Source organism: Melozone crissalis, unplaced genomic scaffold, assembly GCF_028551555.1.
Source record: "Melozone crissalis strain CALT ecotype California unplaced genomic scaffold, PUWL_Pcris_2 ptg000005l_1, whole genome shotgun sequence".
Taxonomy (NCBI): Eukaryota; Metazoa; Chordata; class Aves; order Passeriformes; family Passerellidae; genus Melozone; species Melozone crissalis.
In genome coordinates this window covers 50,318,453-50,329,462 of record NW_026535783.1, presented here as the reverse complement: position 1 = coordinate 50,329,462, position 11,010 = coordinate 50,318,453, and positions in this window count along the sequence as shown.

Below are 11,010 nucleotides of genomic sequence, written 5' to 3'. Positions count from 1 at the left end.
AATGAAAACAACAACAACAACAACAACAACAAAACCCCAAACAAACAAAAAACCCCAAACAAACAAACAAAAGCCATGTCATCTCCTCCAGATAATCCTAAAATGAATATCCAGCTGCATACAGAGGAGGATTTGCACAGAAATCCAGATGGATATCTTTGACTATGAAGAAAAAAAACCTTTTCTGTTGAGACATATCTTTTCTTCAGCTTAAATAAGTGATTTTTGAAAAGAACGTGTCACTCAGAATTACAATACTGTGCGATTTAATTCTGCTGTTTGCTTGGCTCTACTTGCTCAGTATGAGCAGCTGGATTAACTTCACCCCTGAGCTGTAAGCTTGGACTTCCACCCACATATGTGGGAACAGAGTTGGTTTGCTTGCTAGCTGGTACAGTGTTGTGTTTTACCTTTAGTTAGGGAAGAATATTAATAACACACTGATGTTTAGTTGTTGCACAGTGGTTTTTGTCCCTAAGTCTAGGCCTTTTTTCATTACTATGTCCTGACTGATTAGTGCACAAGAAACACAAACCAGAAGACAAGGAGGCTGCAGGCATCAGCAGAATCTACAGTTCAACATGATAAGAGCAGTTAACAGCCTGGCTGTGGGGAGATAGAGAAAGAATCCAATAAGGTGTTAGAGGATCCCAGCCCAAAAATCACCATTGGACTTGAAATCACATGAAGAGTGCGTGAGGGCAGGTGCATAAATCATGGAGGTCTAATTGCCCAGAGGTTTTTTGCTTCTGGATCAGCTTAAGCTGATCTGCTGCTTTATCACTCTATTAAAATATTTATTTTTCATAAATCTGACACCTTAGATTCTGCTGCAGAAAACCCAGGACAGAGCCTGAAGGAGGAAGTTCACCTGAGATTGAGCGTGTGTGCAAGCATTTGGAAGGGAGCCCATCAGCCCCACTGAGAACAGGCTCCAGTCCTAGCAAGGAAGGCCTGAGTGTGTGTGTGACACTCCTTGAATGGTGAGAGAATTCTTGGGCTGTGTCTTCTCCTTTAATAATCTCATCCTTTTCCTTTACATCTCTTGAATTCTCACTTGAGTCCAGAATTGATGATAAGGTAACATTTGGACATAATCACAGCCACACGGAAAAAGGTGGTGGTGGTTCCAAGCCCATGTTCACAAAAAAGCACTTGCAGAAATGGTCATGCTATTTATTCAACAATCAAGTCTGTTTTTCAAAAGCTGGTGCTGGGGAAGACCTGAATGGCAGTGTAGCAAGCTGCCTGATTAGCGGCACAGCTGCTTCAGCTGCTTTGGAAGTTTACACATTTCAAAAGCTGCTCCTCATTTTCGGCTGTTTAGAACCCCTTGAGTTGTGTTTCCCAGAGGCAGTGAGCACTGGCAGCTGCAGGAAGCCTTCCTTGGTGACCAGCACTCAGCACTTCTGAAAATGGACCTTAATCCTGGCACTCCACACCAAAACACCCCAAAGTGTGGTCATTCAGATGAAAAGTATGAGATTTATTCTTCAAAGGTTCTCTGGCATTTAGACCCTAGATAGTTCTTGATGGGAAATGTGTTTAACGTGTCTCCAGATGAGAAGAGCTAGAGACCAAAGATTTCCTTTTTTCAGCTCTTGACAGAGTGAGTCCTTGCCAATTCTGTCTCATCTCCACCCTTCCCCAGTTCTTACTCAGGAGGATATCCTTGAGCCTGCCATTGTCAACACTGCTGGGTCATGGCACCACATCATTTTTATCTATTCAAGAGCACTAACTCCTTCTCCATAATTTTTGAAAGTACTCAGGGGCAGGAGAGGAGCAATGGATGTAGTGATTCCCCATTCCCTCACATAAGGCAGGAGCTGTTAGCCCCTGGGCAGAAACATATATTTTTTGTCCCCTAATTTTTTCAGACATGCTGAGGCTGCCTACCTGGTGCTTTCTTGTAAGAAGCAGCTCTTGCCTGGGAAAAGAAATAACTGGGCTTTTTTTCTCTTCAACTGCGTGCTGAATGACAAAATGCTAAAACAATCTGTCCTCAAAGTCTACATTTCAGTCATATCAGAAATTTCAGTTTTTACTTATGTAGGTTTCCTCAAGTACAATCCTCTCACGAAATTACACATGGTCTCTGGTAGAATCCTCTGATTCTTTATTTAATTGAAGATGAGTAGTGAGAGAAGGTGAGACTATGCCACAGATTTTGTAGTCTCTGTCAACCAAAGATGAGGCATGAACAGGTTTGCAATCTCACACTAGTCAGGAAGGAGACCCCAGATACTGAGGTGGAGAGCAAGATTATGTCTGGGAAAGAAGGAAAAAGAACAGTTCAGAAGCACAGAAAAGTACATAGGAATACTTAGATTCTCACTTTGCTGACTTGTCTGGGAATGAACAGATTAGCTATTGAAATCTGGCATAAAAATACATACCATGGTCCTTGTCATTGGATGTCAGAGTCAGAAAAAAATTCAAGATGTTTTTAAACATTTTTAAACAGTGAGGTGAATCAAGCCCTGAAGTGGCTGGACAACATATGTGCCAGATTCAGTCATGTGAAATCCCTACATGGAGAACATCTGCCTTTATGAAGACATGCTGCAGCTTGTGTGGAAGCTTGCCATAGAAATGGTTGGGTGAAGTGTTTTGATTCGTGTTACATGCAAGATATGACTTACCAAACAAAGTATGTAGCTCTTTCTGGCTTATTTATTTCTGAAGTCATAGACTTGTTTGGAAGAATACCTGGGAGAAAAGAAGAGAAAATGTTTAGAAAGGTCTGAAAGCTTATTAAAATGCCTCTCAAACCAGGACACAGCAGAGACAATGCACTACTCAAGAAAGCAGTATTGATAAAAAGAGATAACCTTGCCAAATGTTGGTATGAACACAGCCTCTCCTATTCTAAGAGGAGACAGGAAGTGTAGTGTAATTTTGAGTCAGAGAATGGTTAAGTCAGAGAATCCAATTCTCCTGAAATCCATGTTGCTTTCACACCAGCTTGTTCTGTTGACCAAGGTTCCCACTATCATTAGTCACCCATTTGAACAGCTTTTGTGCCCCTTTTCTACCCTTTTTGTAAAGAAAAGTATAAGAGAACAGGCTCTTGTGAATCATTTACACACTTAATGGAAGATTGCAGGTCTCACCTAAATTTTCTTGTAGTCCAGATGCAGCATTTGCTCGTACTTGCTCTGGAAAACAACCACAGCAAGTTTCATCAGGAAGAAGGCAAGGAAAGCCACACAGCAACAGGACAAATGACACAGCTGGTTAGCTGACAGTCACACACTCAATGCAACATCATCCAGACTCTTCTGTCACAAAATTAGCCTTGAGAACAGCATTTCTAAGTTTTCAACTGTACACTGTGCAAGGATTTAAGAGATCAAAGGCAAAGAAAATGGGGACCTCCTGACTGAACCTTACACATTACTTCAAGGGGGAATTTTTATGACAAGGCAGCAAAGAATATGGCCTATAATACCAGTGCCTTCTTGCAGCATTTCAGTAGTTTCATACAGAGAAGGGAGTCAGAATTGGAAAATCATTATACTTATTGACGCAGTATAAATTAACATAGTAATATTTTTTAACCATGGTATGCATAGAAAGGAACTTTTCCCTAGCTAATCTTCTAAATCATTATGGCTCATCAGTTATAATTTTTGTTTTAACTTATTATGTAAACTTGGATGAGATTTTATTGCAAACTTTGCAGACTGAAATGTGAAAGAAAAACCCCCTCAATATCTGGTGCTCATGTAACCTGTACTTCAGTGTATTTCTTAACTGGAGACTAGACTTTGCAGCCAGACCATATTTTGTCTTTCATGACTGAGCCTTTACTCCTTCAGATATTTAGTTACCTAATTCCCAGTAAGTTACTTGGAATAAATTATTAAAATAATATGTGCAAGGATTTGGCTTTATTCTGTTAATCTGAGCAGGAAGATTTCTCTTCAATAACAGAAAGGGCATGGAATCTAGTTATCCAGTTATGTGGCCCACAGTGTTCAGGCAACACTTCTACACACAGACTTGCCTTTTAATATTTTGGTGAAGAATTTTAGACAATTCAGGTGTACATTGCAAATGAGATAGAAATATTTTGCTAGATTGGATCTTGTTAAATGCATGCTGAAATTTCCCTATTACCACCACACTCAGTTCAGAGATCAGAGCAAGGTATATATATCTTTGATATCAATCTAATTTTATGTCCCTAGGTATTTAATGGCCTTCTTCCAGCCTCGTGCATGATGATGGGAGCACAGGACTTTTCCAGGACTTCTGTCCATATAGGTCCTTTCTGAGGCTGCCTGTGTGCCATTGTGCAGCCCCATAAGAGCTTCTCTGACCAAAGTCTTGCTTTGGATTAAAAATTCTTCCCAACTCCCAGCCTCCTCTACTGTCTCTATGATACACAAGGGAGTGCTGTTGTCCCCCTTTCACTTATGTTTGGTTGAGCTGAATTTCTGGTGTCATATGATATGATGAGCCTTGAGGTTAAGGTGGCTGCTCTGTTCTCGTGCATGGGTGTGAATTGGTGTTCTCTGAGTGGAGAACCAGACTTCAGCTGACATGGTGCATCAGGTCTTGTCTAGCATCCTGTATGCTGGTCCTTATAAATCTGTACTAGCAGTATCTCACCATTGTAGCTGCAGAGATTAGCTGTACATTTGCATCACACTGCCAGTGTACTCATATGGCCACAAACTAAGGGAATCAAGAAATTAACAGTAGAGGACATTCAACAGCTTCTTCTTTGGCAAGGTAAGAACTTACCCATGCTCTCATTGTGATTACTTAATGTGCTGTAGGTATTGAAGGTATTTTGCTGTAGCTGCCAGAGTATTCACTACAGCTAAGACAGTGAGGCTTCTTCCATTTTGGACCTCTTTGCTATATGTATGAAACTTTACTGTTTATCTGATGTTTCCTTTATTGTATAGCTATGAGGCTATACTTTATCTCTCAAGAGGATTTTTCTTTTTTGTAAGGGCACAGGATTCTCTCAAGCATTTTCTGAAGTAGGGAAGAAGAGAATACCCTGTGATAAATTTCAGACTTACTTTAAAGGGGACAGGGGGTTAAAATTTTATGTTTATCCATAGTACTTAAACATATTAATAACTAAATGTCACTAGAAAACTAAGGATGAAAAAATGAGTTTGACAAATGGGAAAATAACTAAACAGAAATATGTAAGTATATATATAAGAAATATATAAGTATATATATATACTTATATATATAAGTATAATGTGCATAGTACAAGACAGCCCAAAGGCTAACTCATAAGCCTTTGTGAACAAACATACATGACTTTGTTTCAAAATTCATTTAAACTCAAGAAGTTTTACATTTGTCCAGTCCAAAGCCCAGAGATACCACCACCTGCAAGAGTTTGCTATAAATTAAGGCTTGGTCCTTATAGTGAAAAATATACAGGAATGACTTTTCAGAAGGATTGTTGAGAGATTTAGGGCTGCAACACAATCAAGACAGATGAAGTTTGAATTTCAAACATTCCGTCTGTGCCTTCTGGCTACTTAGAGTCTTACAGTGCAGCAGCAATTTGGGTTTTTCTGCTTTAGGAAATGTGATTGATGATACTCTGACTTAGTGACTCCTCCCACTCTGAAAGATATTCAGAGCAGCATGTAGGTCGATTTTTATTTATGACCTAATACATACTGATATATTTTAAGCAGTAATTTAAATTAGCTCCATTTGCTTTATTAAATATGATTACTGTGTATTTGTGCTCCATATCCCACTGGAATCCTAAAGAGGGACAAAGATTCCTTTTGCCCAAGTGTTGCACGAATACAAGCTAAACCGGTCTGCCTTTCAAAGAGGTTGCAATCCAAATATCAGCAGAGGTTGCAAAGAGCTGCAGGTGGGGCAGCCCACGGTGCATATGACTAGGTGACAGTGTTGGTCAGAGCTGTAAGGACATCTTGCAGCACATCAGCCCAGTGGTTTCTAAGGAAGTTGTGGGTTTTGTTGCAGAGAAAGGTTGGAAGAAAGGATTTTAGGGGTGATTGTGAAGTTTTTTTTGTGGGGACTCCTCCACATGTACCAGATAGTATGGAAGAAAGCACGTAAGTATTCACTAGCAGAGTAAGATCTGGGTGTGAGAGAGTTGAAAGGGAATAAATACTGTGAAAGTGACACTTGACCCAGCTTTGAACTGAGAACCTGGTGGGGAAAGAAATGCTTCAGCAGGGAGCAACTCAGCTGGGGAGCTGTGTGAGGTAGTCTAAATAAATCTCTGTGGGAGCCATCCTGCCTGTGGTGAAAGAGGGACCTCAAGATGAACCATCAGCACCCTTGGTACATAAACAGGGTGCCTAAGGTACAAGGTACAAGCTGTGCTCTTCGCAAACGCCTACCTGGTACTCCTGGAAAGAAATAGAAATCCAACCAGAATCACACTGGGTTCATGCAGTCATAATATTGAATTCTGCCTGGATTTCATTGTAACTCAGCATCAGTTAACATCCATGTGTTGTAAGGTATTAGTCACAATTGGATTTATGATTTTCTCATAAATTTGTTGCAAATTGTTTTACTGCAATTGTGATTTTCAAAATTCAAATGGTATCTTTTATTGAATAGCTGTTGCAGGACATCATCATGTTACGGACCTTAGTATCAGGAATATAGTATAATTTACATCATTCCATCAAATCAGATTTCAAGCTGGGTTTGAAGCTACTGCATTTGAATCTACAAAACATGTACAAATTGGAAACCTCAAAAAACAACAAAAAAAGGATCAGCTTATGGCTTTAATTTCTTTGTTCAAATCTACCATGAGGGTGAAGAAAATTTCTTTTTAAACAAAAGAATCAGATCCACTCCTTATGAAAACAAATGATTTAGAAAAACAAGGTTAGAATGCCACCTGGGGGCTTATATTGCCATCACACTACACTTTAGATCAGAGCAGCATGTAATTTGTACTGTGAGATAAAAAAAATTGTTCACTCCATTTTCTTCACAAAGTACACTCAGACATTGAGGAATTCATGCAGGTGTTATTCCATTTTCTGGCACTCGCTTCCTTAGATCTTCAGCAAGAGCATAATACAAGAAATAGGCACTGAAGAGGCAAACCAATTTGCTTTGTGAAGAGAAACACAGCATTATGCACTGTATGAGGTAATCTATTTTTCACAGATAAATGTAAACCAAACACAAGAAACAGAAAAATAAGTTTATTTATTGACAACACATATAAAAGACTAGATTGCATCAGATGAAGGCCACAGTTTGTGGAGGCAGAAAAGGGATTGTTCAAGCACAGATAACTGCAACATCAAAGAACTAAAAACAGAAATACACAGACAATAACTTTAATCTGTTAAAATAGTGTTAAAAATAAGACTTTCCTCGACTTTATTTTCATGGATTGGGCCAGAATGATGAAAATGGGAGCTGATAAGGATCTTTGTCAGAAATTACAACTTAACACAAATGAAGGTTGTTAGTATGTAGCTAGGATAGCATCCCCACACTACTAGTATTCATCTGCACTTTTGGTGAACTTTTCTCAATCTCGCCAGACAGGAGAAATAAATACGTATTTCACACATTGAAATGTTAAATCTAAGGCCAAGGGGAGATAGGAGATTTTCTTAATAATTTAATCAAGTCACCATTTAGTTTTCCCTTGGCCAGGAGCAGCATGATACCCTTCCTCAGTTCTCTCCAGTCTGCTGAAATTCTCCATGAAGGGGTGGATAGGAGCACTGCACAACTTGGCTTGCATGATGAGCTCCATCACAGTCCTAAGACTCTGAAGCACTCAGGTAGCTGTTGATTCCTCCTTCCATCTAGTGAGCTGCTCTAGGGTCAAGCATCTGGGAACTTGAGTGTCCCTGTGGACTGTGAAGGATGCCTATATTTAGAGGCTGGGTTACTTGTGTTAGGGTCATTGACCCATCATGGGTCATTTGATCAATGGAGACAAAAGACACCATACAAGGGTGATCCCATATAATTGGGCAACATGTGAATTTCTACTGTAGCTTCAAGAGTAGCTGAAGCCATTGACTAGAAGGTGTGACAAAGCCTTTTCTTGCAGCTACAAAAATCTAGAAAAATACAAAACTATTTATTTTAATCTATGAATCTGAACCCATATATTTATTTGGCCTGTGAGCAGCTCCAGAATTTCATGATGGAAGCAGTTGAATCTTTTGTCAAGGTACAACATTTCTCTCAGACATAACACCATTGCTGGAGCTGCAGAGATCCCCTTAGGATAAATGGGGTCAAGTTAATTACCACCCGTGGTTGAAATTCCATTCCCTCATAAGTTCCTGGAGTTTAGATTCAGGCTCACCTAAATCAATCTAATGTCCCTAGGCCAGGTCTTGTGCAACTGGGATTCAGCCAAGAGGAGGAACTCAATGTGTTCAGGTGGTATTGCTGGTTGATCTCCTACCCTTCTCCTAAACCTCTAAATGCTGGTGATTAGTTGGAAGATGGGTGGTCATGTGACAAAATGGACTGAATCCTGCAAGGAATGCCATGAGGGTGCTCTGGTGGCACACTGACTTGTGCCCTTGAACTGGCAGGAGCCACAAGGTCCATGTTTTCTCAGCACTTTTGATCACCTTCAGTCACAAAGTGAACTGGTTAGACAGCACGGCCTTAAGTACCAGAAGAATGCAAATGATGCTAATCTGTGCACTTCCAACAGGGAGTGCAGAATTGAAATGGATAATTTCTCTGTAAGAATACCAGATCTCTGAACTCTCACCTGAGCTGGGACTGTAAAGTTAGCCATTTCCTGAGGGGGTGTATTTAACCACCATTGAACACAAGGAACAGCAGCATGGACTTTTAAGACATATATACTGGTTGTGGAGGACTGTAGCATATGCTGCCCATTGAAACAGCATCTGTTGGCTGCTTCTAACTCTGTTTCTTTAATATGTAAAGTGCTTTGACTGTATTTGATCTTGACAGGGTGTGAAATCCTTGCATGCACTTTTCAACTGATCTATTTATTAGACATAAAGGAACATACTGGGTGGATTAGGCATGAATTTTGAATCACAATTATATCTCAAAGCTATATGGTCTGATTTAAAGAACTCACCTTTAAAACAATGTTTTCTAGTACTTCCTTTGTAAAAATCCCTCCAAATAATTCTTACAGTAAGGCTGACTGTAAATTGTTCACCTGTTCCAAGGAACTTTATTCAATGAATAAAATCTACAGAAAAATTTGAACTGTGTAACTTGAGGAAACTGTAATAGGCTTCAGTATATACAAATGTGACATATACAAATAAGATGACATATACAAATAATGTATATGTCATACAAAAAAGACATATACAAATAATGTGACATACTGGAAATGTTAGTTAACTGAGCAAGAGATAACCTAGTTACACTTTCTATGCCTAGTCACTACTGCAGAGGCCACTGGAGCAAGTAAAAAGGGAAGCCATTGTACTAGAAGGTGGGAAGAAAAAGTATTCCTCTATTCAGATACTAAGGCCTGGGGACAAGAAATGTCACATTGGTGGAAAGCGTACTCTTGTAATCACAACATGCGCTGCACGTTTCCTGCAGTGAGTGTTATCCTCCAACACTCCATCATTTTTGCATAGTTAAGAGTCTGAGCACAATCCTTTGCCAATGGTTGAGAGCAACAAGCCATAAATTGCAGAAAACACTGCATCTTGGCCTAGCAAATGCAATGCTGTGATCAACTGCACTTTTTACCTAGGCACCACAACAAACACAGCACCTGTACCAACCACACTGGGAAACTGAGAAGTTGCTTCCTCTTCCTGGAAGTGTACAATACATCAAAAGCTTGAAATGATTACAACAAAACTGTTTTTTTAAGATTGCAAGAAGAATTCAGAAAATAACTGTACAGAAATTTATACAACATACAAAGGCAGAGAAAGAGAAAATGGAGAAAAATTCTGGAAGCAGACAGCATTGTTAGTCTAAGTAAAGAATAAAAAGATGCTCAGAAGCAGAATTCTGAAGTAATTTCTAATTAAAGAGACAAAAAGCACTCTCCTGAAGTCCATCTGCAGTGGGTTGACCCTGGCTGGATGCCAGGTGCCCATCAAGCTGCTTTATCACTCCCCTTCTCAGCTGGACAGGGGAGAGAAAGTACGACAAAAGTCTCATGGGTCAGGATAAGGACGTGGAGACATCAGCCACCATACACCATCAAGAGCAAACAGACTCGACTTGGGAAAAATTCAATTTAATTTCTCGTCAATCAAATCAGAGTAAGTAGGATAATCAGAAGTAAGGGAAAACATGTTACAACACCTTCTCTCCGTGTCTTCCTTCTTTCTGGGCTGAATTTTACTCAAAAATTGTCTTCCTCCTGCAGATGCACGGGGGGATGGTGGAAGGAGGTTGTGGTCAGTTCACCTCAGCGGTCATATAGATCATAAAACTGTAAATAGTGTCATGCTGTGCAGTCGTTCCTTCCAATAAATAAAATGTAACAAAATGACTCAACACTTGCCAGTTTGGAGAATATACCAAATTATTTAGGGACACTGCCAGGGACCAGATTGCTGATGACAAAACTGCTGATTGCCATGGAAACCCTGGCAGGTGTATCCACATGCACCAAGTAATTTCACTGGCTGTGCCCTTAGCCTGCAGGAACTGCATCTCTAAGATGGAAGTCAGCATGACTGAACTGAAATGAAAAAGCAGAAGTCTGCTAAAGTTTGTTTGCTAAACAACTGCCTTAAGAGTGGTTTATGACTGTTAACAACTTCAGCTGGTTACAAAGCTGCAAGGAGTTCACAGCAGTTAACAAATGGCAAAACTCAGGTTACACGCCACAAAAATTTGTTGAACTTATGTTACTTCTGTATCATTTCATCCTCGCATCCCATGCTTTATACACAAAGACTGGTCAATAGCAGATGTTCAGGAGGGGTGGAACATCTCTCCTGTGAAGAAAGGCTGAAAATATTGAGATTGTTGAGCCTGGAGAAGAGAAAGCTATGAGTCAACCCTCTGGTGGCC